The sequence below is a fragment of the Parasteatoda tepidariorum genome, chromosome 2 (genome assembly GCF_043381705.1).
Source record: "Parasteatoda tepidariorum isolate YZ-2023 chromosome 2, CAS_Ptep_4.0, whole genome shotgun sequence".
Lineage (NCBI taxonomy): Eukaryota > Metazoa > Arthropoda > Arachnida > Araneae > Theridiidae > Parasteatoda > Parasteatoda tepidariorum.
The window spans coordinates 83,765,446-83,793,298 of record NC_092205.1 but is presented as its reverse complement, the minus strand read 5'-3'; the positions used below and the strand labels follow the sequence as shown (position 1 = coordinate 83,793,298).

General features: G+C 27.8%; 1 protein-coding gene across 3 annotated transcripts in view; it reads left to right on the top strand.

Annotated features, from left to right (window-relative positions):
* LOC107453385 (calcitonin gene-related peptide type 1 receptor) overlaps positions 1-27,853 on the top strand; it is a 397,139-nt gene that overhangs the window by 177,247 nt on the left and 192,039 nt on the right. For all 3 annotated transcript variants that reach the window (XM_071177835.1, XM_071177833.1, XM_071177834.1), the window contains one exon: positions 21,528-21,560. The gene's annotated coding sequence lies outside the window, so the exon portion shown is untranslated. The remainder of the gene's footprint in view (positions 1-21,527; positions 21,561-27,853) is intronic.

Here is a 27,853-nt window from a genome sequence, read left to right as displayed (position 1 = left end):
TTGGAACATTGGTCACTGAACGCTTAAAGTTAAAGAATGTTGTTTTATGTGTGTAAAATTTTTGTGTGGAATTTTATGTGCGTGTCAGATTAAGACTTCATTTTTTATTTCTGATTACACGATGCGCACTTTTTTAAATATTTGTTTGATGCCTCATAATGACATCCTTATCCAGTGTGATCAAGCAGTTTATTATTATCACCAACAATGCTCAATTCAAAGTCTAAGTCATTCATATAATAACTATTACTTTAACTAAAGTTGAGCATTTTAAATTACATGAAATGAATGGCATATGAATAAATTATGTTCATCCTTTTTATTAAAATGCCACCTCTAAACATTCACGAACATATTTTCCGAAGTTTAGCTCTTGAAAGATTTCATTCAATGCGGTTTTATTATTTGTTTTATTATCTAGACCCATATTCTATCCTGCCATTCAGATTTTAAACACTATAAAAGGGTTCTTTGATATCCAATGATTGATATTGACTGCTCAGAAAAGAGAATTTGTTTTTCATCGACTTCTGGTTGAGTTCCTCTCGTTCGACGGGATAAAAAGGAATTGATAAACTGTCAGGCAAACGTTTTTCATAGGCTAAAGTTCATAAATGTTTTCATAACTATAATAATAAAACTTTGGATATAAAAGTTATCTCGAATATTCTAGACATTTATACCTGCAATATATTTTCCAATATCAAACAGCGTGGTGCGTACTTTTTGTTAAAAAAATGCTCTTTAAAATTTATGTGAGGAATTTTTTAGATATGGCTAAAACTGAAAAATGAGTTTTTCTGAAGAGTGTTCTCCATTTTTAAGCAATAACCATCTATTTAAGGGTATGATATTGCTTTCGAAGCATTTAATGCTAAACTATTCAGTTGAAATTATTTTTTTATATTTTATTGTTTTAATATAAAACATTTTTGTTTATATTATGTAGTAATTATATTATACCGTAGTTTACTCAAGTATTTTGATAATCAATTTTTAAAAGTTTTCCATAAAGTTATAATAAACGAGAGTATATTCTGTTAAACACTGGTAAATTATGGTATTGATATTTATGGTAAAAACCACAATTCCTTAATAAAATCAAATTAAATGGTATATAAGGAATTCAATTTTTCCACTCATATGCTAACGATTCATCGGAAATTCTGGTTTTTAAAATTAGAGTTCCTATTATCACACCTTTTGTGAAAAATAAAAAAAAACAGAAAAATAAATTAAAACGAATAAATGGTTGCCATGCCATGCACTAATGTATTATAAAAAAGAATAATGATTAATGTATTTTATCTCACTATCCTGTGTGTTATCTTATATCCTATGTATAATCTTTATGTATAATATATTTTATCACACATTTCAAAACGATATTTTATTGTTAATTTTCAAAAATCATTACCAAAGAGCTTCGGTGAAAATTACCGAGATTTTTGGTGTTCCCATAGAGCAAGAAATTTGGTAAATTTTACTATATTCCATAGGTTTGACCATACGTAATTTCTTAGTGTATAAAAAAGCAGCAATTGAATTGAAAGTTTGAGTTATTACAAAACATAATTGCGATAAATAATAATTACATTAAAAATAATCTATTTTATTCCATGTTTAGAAATAGCATGGAAGACTCAATCTTCAAAACATAAATTTTAATTTTCCGTGATTGAAAATCATTCAATTTGACCTTTAAAATAAGGATACTTTATTTAAAAACAATAAAACAGTACGAAAAATAATCTTATTGATGATTTTATGTACAACATCTTGTACGCATAATTTTTTATTTTATCCAAATATATTTATCTAAAATAACATTAAAATACAGAAATTTCTTTCCCCAGAAATAGGTAATTTTTACTGTTACTTGTTAAAATACAGGCTCAAATATTAACGCAAACATAATTTTTTTCTTTTTTTCATAAGTTATTCCTGTAACCAATATCAGTGGGAAAAAAATTATGTTTCATCAAAATGTGAATTAAAATAATTATAAAAAGTAATTTAAACTTTACAAAACATTGAAACACACAGCGTCAATTTAAATGCATCATTTTGACAATTTTGTTTACAAATAAAATTTCGTGACTCATAAATTAAATGAATTTAATCAAAACGTTAATTACGATAGCTTGGTAATGAGAGTCGATAATTTAGGAGAGATCTTTACAGGAAAAAAAAAGGTTTTTCATTGAGTTAATAAAAACTATCTCTAAGCTAACATGATTAAAAGAAAATTGATATATGTTTAAGATGAAATTTAAAATAGTTATAAATGATGAACGAAAATAATTTTAATTTCATCTTAACGTAAATGCCTTATGACCAATATTAAAATTCCTCATCTCAACAATTTTGTTCCGCACAAAACCTTATGAAACATATTTTAATAAGATATTTCTATTACAGAAAAGAACATTAAAAATTATAACTCGTATTTAATCAAAATATAAATTAAGAGTTCTAAAATATTTGATTAAAATATGAAATCAATTTTCAAGAGTTTTTAATTTTGATAACAGATATAATTTTATTGTTTTTTTTTAAGTTATGATGACAAACAAAATATTGTGATGCCTAATTTAATAGTCTTCCATGACAATAAACCACCCATTTCAATATTAATACTTAAACATAATCAACCTTAAAATATTCATAAAAAGAACCTAGGCAACATTTTTCGAATGCAAACTTATTTGAATAATTTAATAAAGTCTTTCTAAAACATTCACCACACGGAAATAAAACAAGCTACGAGACCTTTAAAACTAAAGTATGATCAAAACAAAAAATCAAAATCAAAATAAAGATAAAAAAAAAGGACCAAAATCTTTATAAATTAAAAGAGACGTAAAAAGTTTGACCTCAATAACATCAAAATGCGTTTAAGTTTTTACTCTTGATAGTTATAATAACAATCTATTGTGACCTATAACTTATTATAGTCTTTTATGACATAAACCACCCATTTTGAAATTAATATTTAAACAAAATTAAACTTAAAATGTTTATAAAAAAACATTCTAGTTAAAATGCAGAAACGTTTTTCAAGCTTTACATATTGCAAAAGATTTTTTTATTTATATAGAAACAAAAACTTATTTTGCATAATTTAATTAAGTCTTTCTAAGGCATATACCACGCGGAAATAAGACAAGCTACAAGACCCATCAACCTCTAAAGCTGAAGTAGGATCAAAATAACACACTCTGAAGCGTTCCAGCCGATTTCGTTACAGTTGACAGAGCACGTGCTCCTGGTAATGGGACACCTGCTCGCTTACGCGATAATATAACCTCAATTATCCAAGTCATGGTTATGCCCATCGCCCTTGAAAGGTATTTAGTCTTCAAAGAAGAAACAAAAAGAATAAATTTTTTCTTGCGGGAAATTTAATAGAAAGTATTAAGATTCCTTTTCTTTTTTTTCCCATTCTTTTTTCGCTTTGTGTGGAAAATAAGTTATTGTTTTGATAGGCATGAACTTTTACTTGAAATTGAACTTTTAGTAGATGGTTAATTTTATTATTTCACATTAAAAAAAGATAAACTTTAAAAAAAGAACTTTAGAATTAGAGAACTACTAAGTCTCTAGGAATAAAACCAATCACCAAGTGCTTGTGTTTAGTTTCGTGTATGCTGTGTTCTAAAATGTACGCAATAAATTATTTAGTTAAAAAACTAAAAGTAGTAAGTTGTTCATTTATTATTTAAGAGTATACAAAAAAGAGCTGTTAAGTGCACAAAAAAGGGAACACCCTTAATGACTTTTGGTCTAATGATTGGATTTTCACGCACTGAGAATCAATCCTAACGTTTCGAGAGTCAAATTTTAAATATGTGAATAAATTAGTTTAGATGGTATTTTAAGTTGCGATATCAAACTCACAAAATATATCTTTTCGGAATAAACACACCGATTTTTTCGACAGATTTGGATTCATGACCTTCAAGATATGGGGATAAGCTCAATCTGGAAAACATGGTCCCAATATTTCAGGCAGGGGAGCAGTCACAAATTTGGACAACTTAATGTACATTTCACTTTTTGTGTAATCGCTTTATCTTGAGAACTTTTTTGAGCATATCGAAAATGTTTCGCACACATTTTAAAAGTTTGTTTGTCTAAATATAATTTTATATAAAAAAAAAATTATTGTTTTTTATCTATTATTTTATTAAAAAAACAGTTGTAAGAATTTTAAATTGTAAGGTATCCAAATTTTTACATCATATTAAAGTAACTCACTCCGCTCACCTATTGTTCCCTTTTATTAATTTTTGTTTTTTTTTCTTTATGGTCGATGATTTTCAAAAAATAAATTGTTTTTAAAATATATAATTATTATAATTTCATTTAAGAACGCTTCTTCAATATGTTAATCGTAACAAAAGGAACGATTATTTTGGATTTTAAAAGTGTCATCTGTACTGGAACAAAAATATCTAAACTAAATAGAGAATGCGCAATACAATCAGAAGATAATGAATGAGAATAAGGAGTGAAAAGTTGTTTAACTCGTTAACAATTTATAACGATAACCTTATATTATATAGCAGTTTGAATTAAAATCAGCTTTTATATCTCTTGAGACTTTCGATATAAACATTAACAATTTTGATATAATATCAATATAAATATTAATATTTACAATAATTTCGATATAATATCGAAATGAATGTTAATATTTACGATAATTTCGATAGAACATTGAAATATCGATATAATTGTTAATATTTACGATAATTTCGATATAATATCGATATGAATGTTAATATTTACGATAATTTCGATATACTATCGATATAAATGTAAATATTTACGATAATTTCGATATAATTTCAATATTATAAATATTAAGATATAGGATAATTTTGATATAATTTCGACGTATAACTTTATATTCATTTTCATAATTTTAAGTTCCAAATCTTATCAATTTTGCGAAGCAAAAAACAAATAAAAAGTGAGAAACTTATGAAAAAAAAAGAACTTGTACTTTAACTTGCAATACCTTTCGAACTGGAGTTTGAAAATAGCTCACGTTTCAGCATGTTTACCTTTAATTCTATAGTTGTATTCATGTAGCCTGTAGAGCACCGGTATGGTATTTTTTCCCTAAAAGTTTAACAATTAATAATTCCCGTACTAATTATCGAATGTTAAATTTTTTTTTTCATTTTTACTACCTTTTCATTTTTTTATATATCTTCATGATTTCTAATTCCAATAAATTTTTGCGCATCGAAATAAAACGCAGTGTCAACTTAAACACCCAAAACAACAGCAGAAATTATGATATTTAGTTACAAAGAGATATGACCGCAACGGTATGGCATTTTCCCCCTAAAATTTTAACAATTAATAATTCTCGAACTAATTATCTAATTTTAAATTTTTATTTTATCAATTTTATTACCTTTTAATTTTTTTAATATATCTTTGTAATTTCTAATTCCAATACATTTTTCCTCATCGACATAAAACGCAGTGTTAACTTAAACACCCGAAACAACAGCGGTAATTATAACATTTAGTTACACAGAGATATAATAGAATCAGAGTAAAAGCAATACGATATTTAACATTTACAGGAAAAAATAGCGTAATTTCACAAATAATATATTTAGAAGTTGATTTCTTCGATTGAGACTACGCGTCGTTTCGAGTTTTTTGTTGCTATTATATTTGCCATTTTGTCGTATCATTTATTTGAATTTGAATTAATTTTTTTACATTTCGATTAATTTTTCCGTAAAAGTAATACCATAAAACAGAGACTAAAAATAAAGTTCTTATTATGTACGTCTACATGGAAATACCACAGCAGTAACAGAAAAAAATAAACCATCTAATTAACTGACTTAAAGCAAATAAAACCGATGAACATTAGACCACTGTTAGATGCTATGGAATGAAATTAATACTGTTTTATCGCAATGTTTATATTATATTCAGATTAGTATCTCTCTCCCAAATCAAATCATCACATCTGCCATGCATGAGAGTATGAAATGAGTTTAATGAGAACGCTGACTGTCATTTACATCTGCTCTTCAATTCAAACTGCAGATTAATATAACATCTCTGTAAGATATCATAGTTTTAAAACTATATATGAAATGAAATGCGCTTTCAATTATGTTTTTATTAGATGTGAATTATTTGGCTTGTTTATATTTTAAAAAAAAAAAACACATTGCAAGAAATAATATATAGTTTTATATTTGTAGAATAAGGTCAATATGAATTTTTACGCTAGCAGTTTTATTTCAGTAGGCAAATAGAAAAAAATATTATAGGTGGTATCCGATAATATCCTACAGGCAAATATAGGATTCGAACCGCAATTAAAAAATATCCGACAGGCTTATAAAAATCTGCTTGGGCAAATGAAACTTCTTGTCAGGCAAATAAAAAATATTCGACAGATATCCGTCAGGCAAATAAAAGATTCAATCTGGCATGATTTTTTTCTTCTTTCTCTTACACGTACAGTGAGCTGAAAAAACGAACTACCCTGAATAACTCTTAATCTAATAATCGGATCTTCACGTTCTATCAGACTCATTCTTAATAGTTGGAGGGGCTGATCTCAAATATGCCAATTAATTTGAGCATTCGATATTTTAAGAAACAAAGCCAGGCAAAAAGTCATATCGGATTTTTGAACCTCCAAAATATGGTGGGTAGCGCAATCTGGGAAATATGGTTCCCATAGATTGGTCATTAAAGCGAACCAAAGTTTGGACCTCTTAGCGTTCATTTTACTTTTTGCGTGTTTTACCGTGTCTCAAACTTCTTAAGCAAATTGAAAAATATTAGCACACAATTCTAAAGTTTGCACATCCAAAGATAATTCCATGCAGAAACTAAATTTCAGTAAACATTTATGATTTTTTAATATTTTATTCAATATTAGTCGAAAAAATTTTTACGTCATTTTAAAATATGTTATTTTCAATGTAAAAATGCAAAATTTGAGCGAAATCAGTTGAATAATTCCTGAGAAATCAAATTTTAGCTATGCGATTTCTTTAAAATTTGACCAATCTAGTCGACCAATTTCGTTTAAATTTTGCATTTTGTTATGTAAAATTGCATATTTAAAATTATGGTAAAAATGTACACATTAAAATTCACAATTAATTTTTTCGATATTATTTCATTAAATAATAAATATAAATATTTATTAAAATGCATTTTGTGCATAAAATTACTCTCAATACTTGATCCATTAGTTCCCTTGTCTTCTGCATTGGGCTCAAAATTACAAGGCTACGTAGTTTATCATTAGTAGTCGTAAACCTAAGAAATTGAGTCGGCTGTTCAACGACGGTTTTAAAATAGAATGAAATCTCCTTGTGGTATGTGAAACATTTATTTCTTAACCATGCTCATGATGCTTACGCAATTTAAAAAATCCTTTCTCCAACAACAAAAGAATTGCAGTAAAAAAGAAAACTAAATTGCAGTCTTCAAAGATCCTCATGATTTTCTCAAGTGGGTTTTTAAGTTAAAAATCAGTCAACACATTTTTGCAATAAGGCAAAAAAGTTACGATAAAACCTTGCATCTATCGATCTTCGTAACCTAGGAAACTTTCTTCAATCAAAATCTTTGTTAACTCACTTTTGTTTCCATTGCTAGCCAACTGGACTGGAAAATGGAAGAAAGTTGGAAAGCTCTATTTTTTTTCTTCTAATCTTCAGTGTTCGAATTTTTTTTTCCTCTCACCTTTTATTCAACTTGATCTAGAGTGTAGAATTCATCTTTCAATACTTCATCTTGAGCTGCATAAATTTCTCTTTTCATTCTTAAGAATTGGAGTCGAATGGTTAGTTTGCTTCAGGGTTTCTTCTTCTTCTATTCTTTTGATATTGAAGATACTCAAGTGCAATACTAAGAGGATTTGAGATAAATAAGAAGGATATTGCTTTTTGATGTTTCACATTTAAAGTTCTCAGTTTGGTGTCATCTCATTTTTTTGTGCATCTTTTTTGTGTAAATAAACTCTAACAATAAACTTGAAAGTTTGTCTTTTAAATTCAAGTAGCGTATTTTTTTATTAAAAGATATATGGAGAAATGCCTCGTTCAAAAGAAGTATTTTCTACAATAGAGTGCAGAAGATTTGTTTTTACGTCTAAGTATGTAAGAATATAAGAATGATTTTATATTTAGAATTTAATCATGGACGAAAATATAGACCTCTGAGGAATTTGTACGACAATTTATATAGTACTCTTTAAATTGTGGACGTATAAATTTTACATTTTTAATCTCAAACAAATATCGTTAATAGAAAATAACAGTAGGAGACATTTATTTTTTAACGGTTTTATAGCTTGATCTAAATAAGTACCTGTATAATTAAGGATTTTTTTTTGAAATTTCATATTTAAATTTCTTAGTTTGGTGTCATCTCATATTTTTTTTGAAAAGTGCATCTTTTTTTGTGTAAATAAACTCTAAGAATAAACTTGAAAGTTCGTCTTTTAAATTCACATAACGATTTTTTTTATTATTAAATAAGGTATAGGGAAATGCCATGAGTAAAAGAAATCTTTTCTACAATTGTGTGAAGAAGATTTGTTTTTACGTCTAAGTATGTAAGGATAAAAGAATGGTTTTAATTTTGCAAGTTAATCACAGAGGAAAACATGGACCTTTGAGGAATTGTACGACAATTTATATAATACTCTTTAAATTGTGGACGTATAAAGTTTACATTACACTAGGTTAAAATAACACTAGGAGACATTTATAATTAAGCGGTTTTATAGTTTGATGTAAATAAGTACCTGTAAAATTAAGATTTGCTTTTTGGATGTTTCACATTTAAATTTCTTTGTTTAGTGTCATTTTAATTTATTTTTTTTATTAGTGCATCTTTTTTGAGTAAGTAAACTCTAAAAACTAACTTTGAAGTTTGTCTTTTAAATTCAAATAACGCATTTTTTTTTATTAAAATAAGGTATAGAGAAATGCCACGTGTAAAAAAAAATCATTTCTATAATTGGGTGAAGAAGATTTGTTTTTACATTTAAGTATGAAAGAATATAAGAATGGTTTTAATTTTACAAGTCAATCATGGATAAAGATATAGACCTCTGAGGACACGACAATTTATATAATACTTCAAGGTATTTAATACTACTAGGCAATGATTTATATAATTCCACGAGGTACGACAATTTATATAGTACACTTTAAATTGTGGATGTATAAACTTTACATGTCCCGCAGAAGACTGATCGTTAAGACACGGCTCCCAGCAGATCACCGAAGTCAAGCATCACTTACTGCAGTCAGTGTGCAGGTGGGTGACCATTTGAATCAGTCTGCGTTGAGACCAAGGGTTTGGGGTATTGGTCCTCGCTAAACTGGTCTACTTTAAAGTGCTCGACTTCGCATGAAGATAGTCGAGCTACCCAAGCGGGGGTGCCATCCCCTCTGCAGAGGATCAAAATTGTGATGGCATGTCATTGGATCATCCTCAGGGATGTTTCCAGATCGTCGCCAATAGCCTTATGCTGCTCTAGTGCGACTTAAATAAAGTACCTCCCTACCATAAACTTTAGATCTTTATTCTCAAACAAATATCGTTATAAGAAGATAACACGAGTGAGCATTTATTTTTTAATGGTTTCATAACTCGATTTAAGTAAGTACCTACATAATTAAGATCGCTTTGAAATTCAATAATCGTGAATTCACACCGGGAAATTAAATCTCGTAGTTCATGAACCAATATCCCATACATACCTTCCCAGCATTAATTTATAGCTATTTTAAGCATTTCACTCATTTGTAAAACGCTTTCCCTGAAAGTCAATCGTAGAATATGTCTTCATATTATACTAAATAATATGCATTTTGATCAGTAATACATTGTAATTTGACCAATAAACGTGTCAAATAAATTGCAACATCATGGTTGGGGTTATTCTGAGATTTAGAAATCTTAATTCGATTTTGTTTCAACTAACTGCCAATTCCTTCAATCGTTATTTATATTAAATCCCCCAATTTAACTCAATATATTACAATTGGAAAAAAATAATTTTTGTTTACTGTTGCATGAGATTTTTAACAGACCCTAGATTGTTGATTTCACATTGCTGATTTCAATCGGTTTCTCTCTGCAAGTTGCTGATTTTTTTAAATTACATTTTTAGTTTTTTTTTTTTTTTTTTGTAGAAATGTACAAGTTTGAAAACGTTATGTACAACAAGGAATTGCATAAATGTAGTGACAAACTTCTGGGGGATTTAGGAAGCATCTATGGAATTAAAGCTGCATCGAAACCCAGGTCCTAAAATGTCATACGCCGCTAGACGCGTTTTCCTATTATTATCTGATTTTCGCGTGCTTCTGAACAGTTCATAATTGGGGAAACGCCCCTATCTGCGTATGACAATATATTACGCCATTTATCCTGATGATAAGCCCCAACTCCCCTAGAAGTTTGTCACAACATTTACGCGACGCCCTGTCATACTTGCAAATTTTGACAAAAAATAGGCTCAAATGTAATTTTAAGAAAAATATCTTTTTTTGTAAAAGAAAAACTATTTAACTTCAAATTTGAAAATGCAACACATGAATTAGGCAAGATCAAGCATTTGTATAAATGCAAAAAAAAATTTGTTTCCATGTGTAATTCGTTCAAGGAAAAAAAGGACGTCCATTATAAAGTTCGATTTCAAAATAAGATTGGTAAGGCATTTGATCAAAATCTTTCTGAATGAAATTTGACAGAGATATAATCTCGCCTTGGCGATATTTCGTGTAAGTGTATTTTAAGGGGAAAGGAATTAAAATATATTTTGGATAATTTTAATGCGTGTCTTCGAATGTAACAACCTCGGTAAACATTCGGTTGAACTGAACTATTCAAATTCATTCTCGTTTTTAAATTTGAATTGTAAATTTCTGTTTCGGATTTATTTATAAACGATGTGCATTTGGCGAATGAAGCAATTTATAGGATAACTTTTGTTTCGTATTTCGTGATTATGGTAAGCATCCAAATAAAAATTTTGAAGTTAATGATTTATTTAAATTTTTGATAATTCTTACTTGTAATTTTTATAAAAGAAATTAAGTTTTGATAAATCGTGCTGAACTGCTGATTTGGTATATTAATGTGGTTTAATTTTTGTATTTTGTTTTCAAAAAAGTAATGACTCCTTAAATAATTAAAAATTGATCTCTACTTTTCTCACAGGTCATACTTCATTTTAAGTTTTTATAGAATTATTATTAATTTAATTTTTATATGGGAAAAACTAGAAAATAAAAACTGAATATTTTCTTCAAAACAGCGGTAATATTTCAAGCTATCCCCCATTCTTAAAAGGAAATTGTTTGCACACGATTATAAAGTATAGTACAATCCAATTAACTGTATTGAAAGAAAATAGACACTTAAAAAAAAGTAATTCGGGTAATATTTATTTAAATAATACATAGATTCTACAATTTTTAATTTCACATTATTTCAGTACAGTATACAATGTACGATATACAATATTTTATACCCTGAATGCTCTATTTGAAATTTTAGTATTCAATTAAAAAAGAAAAACAATAAACTAACATAGTTACAGTATTGTCATGCAGTATTGTCATATTGTCATCACTATTGTCATTCTAGACATTATCTTTCAAGGTGTCCCCAAACCTAACTTTTTAGCTAGCATATTCTATTTTCTTAAAAAACTTTCTTTTCCAAGAATTCTTGAAGAAGAAAAATTCTGTTTGGGGTAAATACGAATTGCACTACCCCAAGATGATTAAGTGAAAACTATTCCATTTATATTTTCATAATTTCGCTTCGTTATTTTAAGAACCAAACATAACTAAATCAACCAACGACTTGATTGCTACTAAATTATTTTTTATTTTAAATTAAATTAATTAATTACTATCAATCTTACTATAAGAAAACATTAACAAACTCATTACTATTTGAATAAACTCGCAGTTTCTGATTTTTTTGTTTAAATAATATTATCTAACAATGAAAAAATTTCTTTTTAAAATATCTGATTTTAAAACAAACTAATTCAAAAGAAGCTACTTAAAAATAAAATTATTTTTTAAACAATAAAAAGAAAGCTAAATATGATTATTTTAATTAATAATAAAAATACAGTATGAAAAAAAGAAAATAATGAAGAGTGAAATTGAAACAATCCTTAATTAAATTACTTATGTGCTTCAAACTCTAGCAAATAAGAAAAATAAGCTTCACTGAATGACAATTCAATTAATATTTTCAAGAGAGAATTAAAATCCACTGCTTACTCAATGAAAAGATAGCAATGAAATGTTAAAATATTAAGTGATGATTGACATTTAATTAAAGCATTTTAATCAGGAATGTAATAAAAGAATACTACCAAAATACATCGAGTGTTATTATAACAAACTTAAGTACCTATTTTTCGTATAAAAATTTCATAAATATATTAAATTAAAGGCTGAATAAAAAGACTTGAGAAAATGTTTTAAAAAATACTATGAGTGCATTGTAATATTTTTTTATGTTAACAATTATAGCATTGATCATAATTGCAGTACCTTATCAATCTCAAACAACATCAGATAGTTTGTATACGCAATTTTAACTACTTTTGCAGAAGAATACTAATTATTATTCTTAATAGTAATTTTTAATAAAAATTTTAGTAGAACATCATTCCTACTGTTTTTTTAGTATCTCGAAATATTCGGAAAAAGAATAAACTATACTATTCATATTTTGAATCATAACTATTAGAATAATATGTATACAATAAGTATAACTATCCTAACTATCATACTTGAATCATAACTATTGTATAATAGCTATCTAATTGCAAAGCTGTTGTTGTAATTTAGTTCATTATGAACAAAGAAATGCGTGATCCAGCACATAAAGCTAAACGTTCACAATAATATGCGGTTCAATCTGCAAAAGTGCAGAAAATTTGATTTCTTTTCAGCTTTACTAGTCAAACTTGTAGATGTGTAGATGGTTCAATATTCATTCAAACGTTTAACTGTATAAACAAAAAATATGTACCTTAAAAGAATATTTCCTTATTATAGTCTGTGTATTGTAATTCAAAATTCATCAAAACTTTTCGCAATTAAATATCGGGTGCTCCAAAAAAATAGTTCATTATTATAGTTTTTTGTATAGCCTCAACGTTCAGTCAAACTTTTAACAGTTTGATCTACAAAATAACAGGTATCCCCAAAAAACAAAAATTTTATAATAGAGTATAAATAAATCTATATTAATACAAAGAAGATTTTGTGCATAGGTGTTTTTCTCTTATGAGAATTGAACTATTTGTGTCAGGTTCCTAAATTTCTGACTAATTTTAGCCCCCAATCTTAAAAATTCAATTCAATCGTTGAGAAGAGACGTATTAAAGGGGGAATTTTCTCATTGATTTAACATTAACCGTTATTTTAAGCTAGTTGAATATCCATTTTTCGTATGGGGAAAAATAAGTTAATAACCACTAAACTAATAAGTTAATAATCACTTAAGATATGTATCTTTAAACTGAATCTTCTCTTACCTATTTACAGTTAAAATATAATTGTATTTATTTATTTATTTTTTGCTAAGTTTTTTTATCCTTCTCTAATGACCTTGAAACCATGACCAGTAAAATAAAAGTTAGAAAACTTTGGAAAAAGAACCTAAAAAGTCAAGTTTTAAAAATGAACATAAGAACGAGTCTAACTTTTGACCAATTTTAAGAGTATTGAATTTTAACAACAACTGAATTGAAAGCATCTTTGAAGTTATGAAATTGCTTACAGAGACTTTTTTTAATATTGAAAACCGTTTTGGAATTCAAACTCTTTTCAAAGTTTTGTATTTGTTTACATAAAAATGTGATTTAACCTTCAAGCTACTGAAGGACTGTAAAAAAAATGAACAATTTCTCATCATTTCTTTTGCCACTTTGGAAATTTCAATCTTAACTATCAGATTGCGTGACATTTGGTGAGGAAAAATGTTTTTCCTATGTCCAAAAAGAATAGATCATTCGTGTCGTAGAATAACGGAAAACTGTCCAAGCGAAATTTCTATTTCTTCAGAAAACGCAATATTGTAGATCTAAAATGTCTAGCAATATGTACATGGTGAAATTTCTTTTTAATTTTATTTTAAAAAAAACGTGATATTGAATGTTGTCTGACTTCTTGGATTTCAAAAGAGAAAATCTACTTTTAAACTGATTTAATCTGATTTTTGCGAGTATGTATCTCCTTTCCTTTGAGAATTGGATACAATGCAAGCATTTGTAAAGAAATTTTAACTGAATTCCCTACATATTAAAACTACTTTTATGTTTATAGTTTCTATTTCGTTCTTAAATAAATTAATTTATCAATGAAGGCAATAAATATATTATATCGTTTTAAAATTTTTAAAAATAAGCATGGAATCAGTAAATATAAATGTTACCCCGGAAAAAAGTATGCCTTCTTTTCAAATATGATTATTCTAAACTGTACGGTGCAATACAAACGAAACAGACCACATTGAATAATTTTTAATCTCTATAATTATATCTTAACGTTCTTGGATTCAATCTTAATAGTTTGAGGGGGTGACTTAAAATATAGTTCCTGAGAATTAAAATTTTTGAAAAATCACATATTTAAAATTCGTTTTCTCAGGGTTTATTTAACAGATTTCGCTAAAATTTGTATTTTATCATTTAAAATTACATTACTTAAAATAATGTAACAAATTGAATACCTTACAGTTCAAAATTATTTCGACAATTTTTTAAATAAAATAATAAAACTAGGAAAAGTAATTTGTTAAATGGAATAATCCATGGATAAAAGAATTTTATAATCGTATATAAAAAAGTTCTGTAGTAATGGAGAAATTTGCAAAAATTAAAATTACCATTAAGGGTTGCAAACGTTGGACCATTCTCTTGACCAACTTACAGGGACGATATTTATCTGATTGCGGCCACTTCCTTATTTTAGGAGTCAAAAATACAAATCCTTCGAAAAAAAGGCATGTTTAATCCGCATGTTTTTGTGTCCGATTTCGTAACTTAAATTATCGTCTGCTTTAACTAATTAACATATTTGAGGTAATTTTTTGAACCACTAAGATCGCGTTTAGAACAAGAGGATCAAACCATCGAAAGTTATTCAGGGTGGCCTGTTTATATTTTTGCGCAATGTACTTATAAAATAAAATTTCAGCTACAGTAGTGATTAATCGTGTAAAACTCATTAATTTTTCAACTATATTTTAGTTTGTTCCTAACTTTCTACGAATGACTTAAACAAGTTTAATTTATTTTTGTACTTTAGTACAAAGGAGATTTTGTACTACAATACAAGCAAGCGTATTTTAGAAAGAGTTAACAGAATTTTTCTTACATAAAATTAATTCTCTTAAGAGGCATAAGAAAAATGTATAACTTTTATAAAAATTTTAACTCACTTTCTCAAAGGAAAAGGTACAAAAAAAAATATGAACAAAAACTAATACGTGATTAAGTGGGGGATTAGATGAATGATATATGTCTAAAATAAAGAAAACGTAGGACGTTCAGCTTTACTTTTTACGCTTCTTTGATCGTCTATGTGCTTAAATGCATTAGTACATCAAGCGGAAGTACTGTGGATTAAGTTTCTAAAGCGATAACACCACTTATTGTGCTGATAGTCTCCTATGGAATTTAGTTATAAGGACAGTGATCTTTTTATATAGTTTCTATCAACTTAAATAAAAAGTACTCGCATTTATTTTGTGTTTAGCGATTTTTTAAACTAGCACTTTAATTGTAATTTTATAACAAGTTTAAGGAAAAAAAGTATTATTATTCGTAACAAAAACAAATTGCTTTTTTTTTTGTTTTTTTTAAATTTTCAAAGTTTAGGTTTTAATTTTTCTTAGAATTCATTTAAAAAAAATTCATACAGTTTTAATGAGATATTAATTTAAAATAAAAAAAACAAATCTGTAAATTTTATTTAATAGTATCTTCAAACTCCAAGGTATTTTTTTCCGAAGGTATTTTTTTTGTCCCCTTTTTATCGAGAATTGTTCCTTCTTCTCTCTTTGAAGTATTTTTTTTTTTTATACTTTGAATGTTTTAATAGAAAAGTGGAATAAAAATTCGATGGTGTATTGGAAAAATCCGCTTAAACATGAAACCAATAGTACATGGGATAATAATAAACAGCTTATTTCTGGCTTCAAGATTTATTTAAATCTTTCGACTTAACTTTTGCAGCATTAAAATTTAAGTATGAAAAGCAGTTTATGTTAATGCTAACTTATTAAAATAAGCATACTATGAGTTTAAAGTTTTCCACTTTCCCCGGAAATTTCCTGGGACAATATGTCCCAATCATCTTGAATATTGTAAAAATACGTTTATCGAATTTATTAAATATTATAAAATTGATACATATACATTAAATACATTTATAGAAATAAATCATGAAAATAATATAAATGCATCGAATCATTTATTCTTACCAGAATTTGTTTTACTAAAAGCTGAATAGAAACTAACACACGTTCGCCATTTTTAATATGAGACTATTGCCAAGTTTCGATTAGTCATATTTTTATTCCCTAATGCGTAAAATACCCTGAAAACATAAAAAAACCATGTAAAATTGGGATATGTTTATCTATGAGGGTATAAGTATGTATCTAATTCGGATTGAGAGACGCTCTTACTCATCACGAAGTATGTGAAGAGTTTTCCCTTCAATTCTAAATCATATGAAAAAACGACACATTTTATTTTTAAAATCGGACAAAATGGAACATTTTCCGACCAAATACAGATCACAGAATAAGTTTAAATTTCTGTATAATTTGTTTTAAAGAACATAAGTTCAATATAAGTTCCAAAAAAATTTCCCAAAGATTTAAGGGTGACTGGTCTCCTTACCAATGGTAGACAGAGATGTAGCAGATGAGCGTAGAATTCTTTTAAAAATATAAATAAATAAAATGAATGGTATATTAATTGTTTTTCTTTTATTTAGAAAAATGAAGTTAAAAGGTTTTAAAACGTATATTGAATTGAAAATATCTTACTAGGAAAAGCGAAAGAAAATATGTACGCTTCATGAAATTTTTTCAACAAAAGCCATACGATAAGAAATATTTAAATTCGATACTTGCAACACGAGAAGAAGTGCAGTGAGCTAACAATGTGATGTCAATCAGATTTTAATTGGATACCTGTAAGCGACGTCACACGCGTGTCTGTCGAACCTGATTTTGAGCTGACGAATGCGACGATTTACTTACGATGACGTCACGGTGACTGGTATCCAATCATCCCACAGAGTATTGAAAATAAATACCAAGTTATACCACGATCTAAATTAGGAAACTTTATTTCTAAATCTGTAGGCGTCTGAAGATTTTTTTTTTAATCTCTAAAGTCTTAACTCATACTCTACGCTGACTCTTATGTTAGACTTAAGTGTATATTAATAGCAATTTTAAACCCATAAAATAATTTTCCCTTTCTTTTAAATTTAAAATGCATTTAAAACTGTAAAAGAGATAAAAGGCTTTTGGAAAACTCATAGTAGAGTTTCCCGTTTAAATTTCGCATTTATTAAAAATTTATACCATATTCTTAGAATCCAATCTTACTATTAATTTCAAAATAAAATAAAAAGTCTTTTTGATAATTATTCTATTTAAAATAACGTTTCTTAAAATAATTTTAAGTATTGAATTGCTCCAAGCCTTCGATCAAGCTTTATTTCTCTAAAATTTATCACAACTAATTGCTCTTTCATTAATAAGTAATTCTTACATTAATTTTCCTTTTCTCTTTCCAATTAAAATGAGTAATCCAGACTTTTACGTGAGAAAAAAATAAACTTTGTTATCTTTTACTATTACGATACTCTTTTTTTTATGATAAAAGCTAGAATTCATTAAATCATGCAAATTTATCCCATTTGTTGGGACGCTTTAATCTGATTAACTAAATGACTCTTCGAAGATTAAATGTAACTCTAGATGCTAAGCTATCGTCTTTTTTTGTTTTTTCAAGAGACGTTCGATTAATAAAAAAATTTTATTTTATCTTTAATACTATCAGGCATTAAATGTTCTTTATCAAGGGGGGTGGTAGCAGATTTCTATTGGATAAACACTTAACGGTAAAAAGTTATAAATATTCAAAATAAATATCGAAAAAATCTTGAATTACTTATCATTTTAAATAAAATGATAAATTTCCTTCTTTATAGTTTAAACTTAAATTGGACAGATTGTTTTGCTTCTCTATAACTTAAGAATATAATAAACAAAAAAATTTGCTCATTGTTGTCAGAGCGTTTTTATTGGTCAGAAAAATATGATGAAATCGTTAATTAAAAACGAAGAACAATAAATCGTTGGTTACCATCAACATAAAATTAATAAATGTCACAACGGTACTTACCTGAAGATAATTTATTTTTTCTCTTAGTTGAAATTATTTTTGTTCTGTTTCATCAGAGTATTGTAGAGTCATCTTCATTTGTTTTTAAATATTAAAAAACAGTTAAAGGTACTTGTAACTAAGCACTTGATGATAACTTGGGGCCTTAAGTGTTTAAAAAGCTTAAACACTTATCGGCAAAATCTTTAAAATGAATGAGTAATCTTTGTAATAAGAAAATCTTAAATATCATTTTTATAATGAAATAATTATCAAAATTCCTTCAATTTAAATTATAATCATGATTGTGTTTCTCTATATTACATGAAAAGATAATGTCAAAAACTGTTTCGTATTGTTGACGGTGCATTCCTATTCAACAAAAAAAAATCAGGTAATGAGATCATTAACTAAAAAAGGGAGGGTTCTTTTTTTCTCTCCCGTCAATAGCGTAAAGTTATTCGAATTATGACGGCCTTTACCTCTAGAGCAGTGTTTCCCAACGTGGGGCCCACGCCCCACTGGGGGGGCAATTTGATTGTTAAGGGGGGCAATTCGAAAATTGACTCGACAAGAGTTTTACCTATTTGCTCCGGGCCATTTAAATACAATGCTAGATTTCGGTGCCAACATTGTAAGAAAAAAAGCAAATTCTTAAATAATTGCGGTCAATGAATATTATAAANGTCCGAATATAATAGAGTACGAAAATGTATTTATATTTTCACCAGTTAGACGTTTTAAAAAGTTAGTCCGAATATAATAGAGTACGAAAATGTATTTATATTTTCACCAGTTAGACGTTTTAAAAAGTTAGTCCGAATATAATAGAGTACGAAAATGTATTTATATTTTCACCAGTTAGACGTTTTAAAAAGTTAGTCCGAATATAATAGAGTACGAAAATGTATTTATATTTTCACCAGTTAGACGTTTTAAAAAGTTAGTCCGAATATAATAGAGTACGAAAATGTATTTATATTTTCACCAGTTAGACGTTTTAAAAAGTTAGTCCGAATATAATAGAGTACGAAAATGTATTTATATTTTCACCAGTTAGACGTTTTAAAAAGTTAGTCCGAATATAATAGAGTACGAAAATGTATTTATATTTTCACCAGTTAGACGTTTTAAAAAGTTAGTCCGAATATAATAGAGTACGAAAATGTATTTATATTTTCACCAGTTAGACGTTTTAAAAAGTTAGTCCGAATATAATAGAGTACGAAAATGTATTTATATTTTCACCAGTTAGACGTTTTAAAAAGTTAGTCCGAATATAATAGAGTACGAAAATGTATTTATATTTTCACCAGTTAGACGTTTTATAAAGTTAGTCCGAATATAATAGAGTACGAAAATGTATTTATATTTTCACCAGTTAGACGTTTTAAAAAGTTAGTCCGAATATAATAGAGTACGAAAATGTATTTATATTTTCACCAGTTAGACGTTTTAAAAAGTTAGTCCGAATATAATAGAGTACGAAAATGTATTTATATTTTCACCAGTTAGACGTTTTAAAAAGTTAGTCCGAATATAATAGAGTACGAAAATGTATTTATATTTTCACCAGTTAGACGTTTTATAAAGTTAGTCCGAATATAATAGAGTACGAAAATGTATTTATATTTTCACCAGTTAGACGTTTTAAAAAGTTAGTCCGAATATAATAGAGTACGAAAATGTATTTATATTTTCACCAGTTAGACGTTTTATAAAGTTAGTCCGAATATAATAGAGTACGAAAATGTATTTATATTTTCACCAGTTAGACGTTTTAAAAAGTTAGTCCGAATATAATAGAGTACGAAAATGTATTTATATTTTCACCAGTTAGACGTTTTATAAAGTTAGTCCGAATATAATAGAGTACGAAAATGTATTTATATTTTCACCAGTTAGACGTTTTAAGAAGTTAGTCCGAATATAATAAAGTCCGAAAGTGTATTTATATTTTCACCAGTTAGACGTTTTAAAAAGTTATTCCGAATATAAGAGTCCGTAAAGCAATTTATGTTTTCACCAGTTAGACTTTTTTTAAAAGTTAGTTCAACTATAATAGAGTCCGAAATTTGCGAGTCCTGTTCGTCAACACTCGGTTCCAGGTGTTGGGGAGCAGGAAGTGAGTCTCCTGATACTTTTATATCCCTATTGTCACGGTAAAAAATAAAAACCAGTGTTGATTTCAATATATTTCGACCTAAGTCATGGCGGTTCAGGAAATTGAGCTCTCGGCTCCCAGCAATAGCTGATCGTATTGAATTCCGCATCCTGCTCTCCCCGTCCACAGTGCTGACGTTAAATATCCTCAGTGGCAGGCGAATCATGGGTTAAAGTCCCCTTGCCTCCAGGCTAAACATGGGAGATTTTCGTGGTTTTCCCCTCCATATAACGCAAATACGGGTTACTTCCATCAGAAAGTCCTCCATAAAGGCAAATTTCTCCCAATAAAATCCAGGAGTACCATTGTCTTCTGAATTGGGTTCAAAATTACAAGGTTGCGTACTTGAACAATGGTAGTCGTAAATCCTAAATTGGCTCGGCTGTTCAACGACAGTTATAAAATATAAAATAAAATACATTTCATACATCTTATATTAGATACCTTTAAGAAAGTGATTTATCAAGTTTCAAAACTTCAAATCGTTTGTGCTGTACTATAAGTTTAAATTGAAGTTAGGATACAAAGCCTCAAAAAAGGAAAAATCCATCAAAGGAGGACTATCACCTTGTAACGATAGAGGAATCTAATCTCCTCAGGCACATTTTTAAAATTACTTCATCCCAAATGATCAAAAGTGAATCCTTACAAAAAAGATAGCACCCTTCAAGGACTTTGTGGTGCATAATGACGGAAACGAAATTATTTCTGGTTCGTAATTTCGAGATGCCATTTAAGGATACGTGACATTCTATGCTAAACTTTTTCAAAAGTTACTCTGCGTTCAAAGAGTTTATGCTTAAAAGTAACTAAATGTATGTGCGATGCGTTATATTCAATACCAGATTAATGATCATTAAAATTTTTTTAATGTGCATTCTGCTTTTTTTTCAGGTGAATGTAAAAAAAGAGTACTTTAACTTGCAAGTAAGTTTAGTTTTTATAATTTATATTTGATTTTGTTTTCTTTTATTGTTATATTGTTAGATTAAGTTTTCAGACTCGAATGATTTATATTTGAATTGATTCGAATGATTTATATTGAAATGTTTAAAGCATTAGAATCGTACTTTCCATTAAAATAACATTTTATTGGTTATTTGTATAGCTATGTCGTCTGCAAAAAAAAAGGAAATAACTTTTGATCTAGTAGTCGAATTTTCAGGTAATAGTTTTTCAATCTTAATGGTTCATTAATTTACCCTTATATATGTTAATTGATTAGTGAAGACAATGCGATATTTTAAGTTATGAAATTAAATAGAGAAAAGCACTTTTTCTGAATAAAAATACCCTTTTTTATGATAGAAAATGGCAATTTTTTATCCTCAAATAGCTGCAGTTCAAAGAATATGATTCTAATAGTTTTGTCAGAATAGCAATTGGAAGTTTGTACCTCTTAATATTTATTTCACTCGTTTTGAGTTCCAAAATTTTTTTATTCGCTTATCAAGTTCTTGAAACGGGCTCAAAGAGAAACTATCATTAAAGAGTCCAAAATTTAAACTTCCCTACCTAACTTATTTAATAATTATTAAGTAAAGTTAATTAATTAATTATTGAATAATGGTAGCGCGTATTCTCGTGTAGTAAATTAGATGCTTTTGGGAGTTGCTCCAAACTTACAAAAAAGCTTAGTGAAAACTAAAGCGACGTCATTAGAATATTATTTTTTTTTTGCATTACAATGCTTTATTATATAAAGTATGGTAAATATTTAAATTACTTTTTTCTCAATACATGGCTTACAGAAGTGAAATATCGATTAAATATCTATCTTATTTAGCTTCCGTTTCTTTAGATTTTTTCTTATTTTTCAGCATCATATCTTTAGCTTTGTGTATGAAAATGGGCTAGTTTATACAATTTTTCTGGATATTCAAATTGTGAACATTAAAAAACAACTTCGTTATAAATGCTTTCTTATGTTAATGTCCTAACTCTTCCAAATTTATGAAAAGAGCTTGTTTATCCCAATGCTATCAATGTTCCCTTAATACAACGTAAAAAAGGAGGAAAAATATTAAAATCAAAAATAGTGAAGTTATTTGAGTTAAATTGCCGTCTTTTTAGAACATTTTGAGGGACAAGAAATGTTTATTATATTTTTAGATAAAATAAAAGAACTTTTTTAACTCACACAATCAGCTCAATCGTGTAATATTTTTCACAGAATCCAAAGGTAAAAACCTGATTTACTGCTGTATGACACTAAGAAAAGGTGAAAATGGGCCAAAAGAACGATGCGTGATTCTTTTTCATGTCTATTCCATATGCAATACGGTATATACGTCATTGTATCCGGATATCCCATTCATGGTATATGAATATTCCGTAGGATATATGGATATTCCATATGGCATACGGCTGTAGCATACGGAACCATATGACATTCAATATGATCAATGTATACGAATAATCCATGAAGTATTTTTGACGCATCTACATAGAATCTATTCTTGTTGACTCATACCGGTAAAACTTGGTGTCTACGTTACCTGAACCATAAGGAAATGAAATCTGCAACATAAAAAATAAGTTCAAATTTCAACTAAGAGTTGCAATTTATGCACGGGAAAATATTTACTCAAATTGCCTTATTTTTTGACAACCATATGCTACTACTGTAGCACCATGTCGCTGCAAGAGAAAGAATGAACGTTACTAGTAAAATCTTATTTAAATAACTGCAATAGCTCAGCGAGAATATCGATGTCATGTAACTGCAATGAATCGAGTTAATGCATCCCACCTTTCTTAAGCTGGACTCCCTAAAACGCTACTTGAACATCTGCTTGACGAAAATGGAATGCACGTAGGGCATGTCATATGATTCAATCAAGTCCCATGTCTCAAAAAGGCTTCTTATGAGCCCTATATTACCTTTCCGTGGTTGAAATTTGAACTTTTTTTTTATTGAAACTTTCTCTTCCCGATTTCACCTTCTTACCAGAACGGCTTCATTGAGGATATAGAGAGGATAACCAAAACAATTACCACCTTGAATTATGAAAAATAATGGTACGATTACAGAACAGGTTAAATCTTACGTCTTTTTACTAGGATGGCATATCTTCTCTTCTCTTACTCCTCTTTATTCCGTAGGGACCATAGGGCCTTTCTTGTTGATTTCCCATCTCACTCTGTTGGTGGCCATGCTCTCTCATTTCTCTCTATGTTTTGTTTATTGTCTTAAATTCATTCATAATAGTTCTCTGCCATCTCATTCCAGGTCTGCCCCTCTTTTGTTTACCCTGGGGTGTCCAATCCAGCACCTGTTTTATTGTGAATTTTTCCGGCATTCTTATCATGTGTCCAATCGATTTGCGTTCTCTGATTTCTAATTTTATTGGCCTTTGATTACTGATTTTGAATAATTTATTGTTATATATTTTGTGAAGCCATTTTTTCGCGGTACATTTCGCTCATGGGCTGCAATAGTGACACAATGAAAAACTAGAGAAAAAATACGCATTTTAGACTAAGAACAGGTGTAAATATGAAAATACACATTCGTTTCAGTAGTAATACTAGCACAACTCATAATTCAACTTGAAGGTAATCTTCGTTTAACCAAACTAAAGCATTTCTTGTTCATTTTCCTTAGCAATGAAAACTTTAAACCCACTTATCTCAAAACATGATTTTTTGAGTTGTGCAGCTACTGAAGCCCATGAGCGATTTGTTGACAAAAGCTGGTAATTTATTCGTAATTTTTTCAAGTTGTGTCATGTTTCCGATCAGTATAAAAGAACAGATTTAACATTAACACTGAGTTTTATTTTTGGTTCATTTAATATAGACCTGCATACCCGCAATTTATTTAAAATAGCAAAAGTATTGTGTGCTTCGTTCAACCCGTTGGCGATATCTTATTTATATATCAATCTCTTGGCTTACCATGGCATATATTTATATTATATTCATAACGAATTCTACTAATGTACAATTTTTAAAAGAGTGGACATGGGTCATATAGAAAAAAAATGAGAAGACAATTTTCAATATTTGTCTATCCTGAAAACATTTTCTCACAATGCAATACTTAAATCATGTTTTTATCTAAATATTTAAGTTCAAAAGAAGTATAACCATTTAAAAGACGTAATCCAAATTTTTCTTTGCAAGTTGGATTCAACAAGAAATGATTGAAGACGAAGTTTCGTTAAACAAAAATTTACTCTTCTCTTGTAAGTTTTTTCTTCTCTTGTAAGTAAAGAACTGTGATAAGATCAAGAATCAAGATTCTTGATCTTATCACAATTCTTTTTTACCTTTAAAAAAACATTTAAAATTTCAATTGATGTACTTAAATGGTGGTATGGAAAAAAAACCTAGTGTGTTTCATTAATATTAAAGATACACTGAAAAAAGATATGGTCAAAACAACCAGAATATGGTAAAATGTACGACATTTCTCGCTCTATGGGAACACCGAAGAGTCCGACAATTTTTACCGTAGAGCTTTGGTAATGATTATGGTAAAATTAACGATAAAATATAGTCTTCTGAAAAATTATGGTAGATGTGGTAAAATTGGATAATTTTTATCGTGATACTTTTAGTGTGTAGCATAAATACCATTTATTCTGCTAAATTTACTTTTCAGTTTTGTATTAACTAAATCTGTAGTAATAAGAACTATAATTATTTTAAAAACAGGAATTTCCAGGAAAACATTACAATATGAATGAAACAAATCACCAAATGAATGGTTTAAATAGTGTATATTCTAGTTTTATTACCATAATTAAGTTTCTTTTTTCAGAAATGGTTATTATTCTACGGTATGGTAATTTTACCAGACTTTTTTTTCTCCATTTAATACTTAGACAATGCTTATTTTATTTTAAAAAATGCAGGTGATTGGTTTTCATTTACTAATTAACTACAAATTCACTATTTATTTAGGAAACTATTTTGAAACCCTTCTTATTTTAGCTTGACTTAATCTGATCAACTCAGACAGTAAAATAAAATTCAATTAACTTTAGAATTCTGCATGATATATTTTAAATTTAAATATAAAACATTACTAGAAATTTGTAATTGAATACCTTTTATGTAAATTAGTATTATTTTTTCATTAAAAATTTTTACTTTTGGCAAATAAGTATTAAATGAGACAGCAGCCTTAGATGAATTAAAAGCTCAACTTCTGCTAGCAATTATTATATTTTAATTTACGATGAAAGGATAGTTCAGTCTAAACTTTATATTGAATTCAGTTCAAACAAAAGTTCCGTTTCATAGAAAATATAATTGCAAAGCAGGACAGAAATATGCAAAAGTAATTTAAATTATGCTTTGATCGAATACTAGTTTGAATTAAAGTTTTTTAAAATTTAAGATTTAAAAGATTGGATTTTTTTTTTAAGTTTCTGTTTATTTTAATTTTAGTTAATACCAGGCAAATTTAACTGTATGTTTATTACGTCTCGAATCATTGTAGTCTGAAATGGTTTTAATGTGAACAATACAGTATTATTTTCCTCAATTTTTTTTTTAATTTTAAAACTAGAGGAAAAATTAAAAATATTATTTTTGAAGTTTAATAATGCTTTACAACAATTTAAAACAATTTAATAAATAATAAATCTTATTCCATAAATTTAGATTTTTATTAAAAGAAAGATGCAATCGTGTTGTCGCGTGCGTATATGAATAAAATAAATCTTCGCGTATAATTTTTGTTTTTGTTCAGAAAAAAAATAACACTCGTTAACTTGGAAAATCTTTCAATTATATCTTTAAAGAAGTTTCAGTTCAACATGGGAGTCATTTGTATTTCGTTTATTTGTTTTGATTACTTTTGATTACTAGTCGTTACTTTTCACATTTCCTTTTTTTTTAATCGTTTAATGATAAAAGTACATCACGGTAGAAATATACTCAAAATTTTGAATTCATGTGGACGGAGGATTCTTTATCAATTCACATGTTTTTAAGTTATAATTCATACATTAAATGTATTTTGCCTTCCCAAATATTCTTACATGAAGTTCTTTAAAGTCAATATGTTTACCTAAATTTTATCACATTATTTTTATTGTTGAGCTAACTTTTGAAGTTAATTAAATTTTTATAGTGTTCATCAATTCAAAAGATAAACCGCATTTTTTACATAATCAATATCATCATCATCATCATTGATGACTCTACTGCCCTGGGTGGGAGTTAGCCTTTAAAAAGGAATAATCAAGATTAAGAGAATGTATTATATGTCTTTTTCTGCTATTTAATTAATAACTAGTACTAATTGTTTGGCATTTTTGAGGTGCTATTCTCTACGGGATGAAAATACGATTTTTAGAACAAAAGTAACTTTGGTTGAATTTTTATTTTATTTTGTGCACTCTACCACTTTATACTCAAATTATTTTTATATTAAAGATGACATTTACAAATTTTATGTTATTTAAGTTTTATATTATAAAATGGAATTGAGTTCTCGTGTTGTTATTCTAAAAATAGAAATTTTCTCAAAATAAGACGGTTGTGTCACAGTGATGCATGCTGGGCGTATGTCACTAAGTTTGATGGATGAGTTTCAGTAAAGGAATATTCTTTAAGAACTCTACTTCTTTTGCAAGGTCAAGTTGGATACGACACTAAGAGATTCATCTTCAGGTGGCATTATGTGAAAATTTCCTGTGTTGCATTTTTTATTTATTTATTTTTTAGATTTCTGAAAGGAAAAAACACTGAGTTTATCTTCAGTTTTTGCAATCCTTAGGGAAAAAAGGTTTTTTGAGTTTCTTCGCAACCATAATGTATCATATTTTTGCCAAAATTGTCTTTTTTTCTTCTTTCAACTAGTAAATTCTGTGATCTGCTCATCAACTCCTACAATTATTTTTTTTTTGTTCCATGACAATATGCACATTGTCTACATCTACGCTAAATACATTTTAAATTTCGTTGCATTTTTTTTTTTTTTAGATTTCTTAAAAGAAAAAAACACTGAATTTATCTTCAGTTTTTGCAATCCTTAGGAAAAAAAGGTTTTTTGAGTTTCTTCGCAACCATAATGTATCGTATTTTTGTCAAAATTGTCTTTTTTTCTTCTTTCAACTAGTAAATTCTGTGATCTGCTCATCAACTCCTACAATTATTTTTTTTTTGTTCCATGACAATATGCACATTGTCTACATCTACGCTAAATACATTTTAAATTTCGTTGCATTTTTTTTTTTTTTATTTTTCTTAAAAGAAAAAAA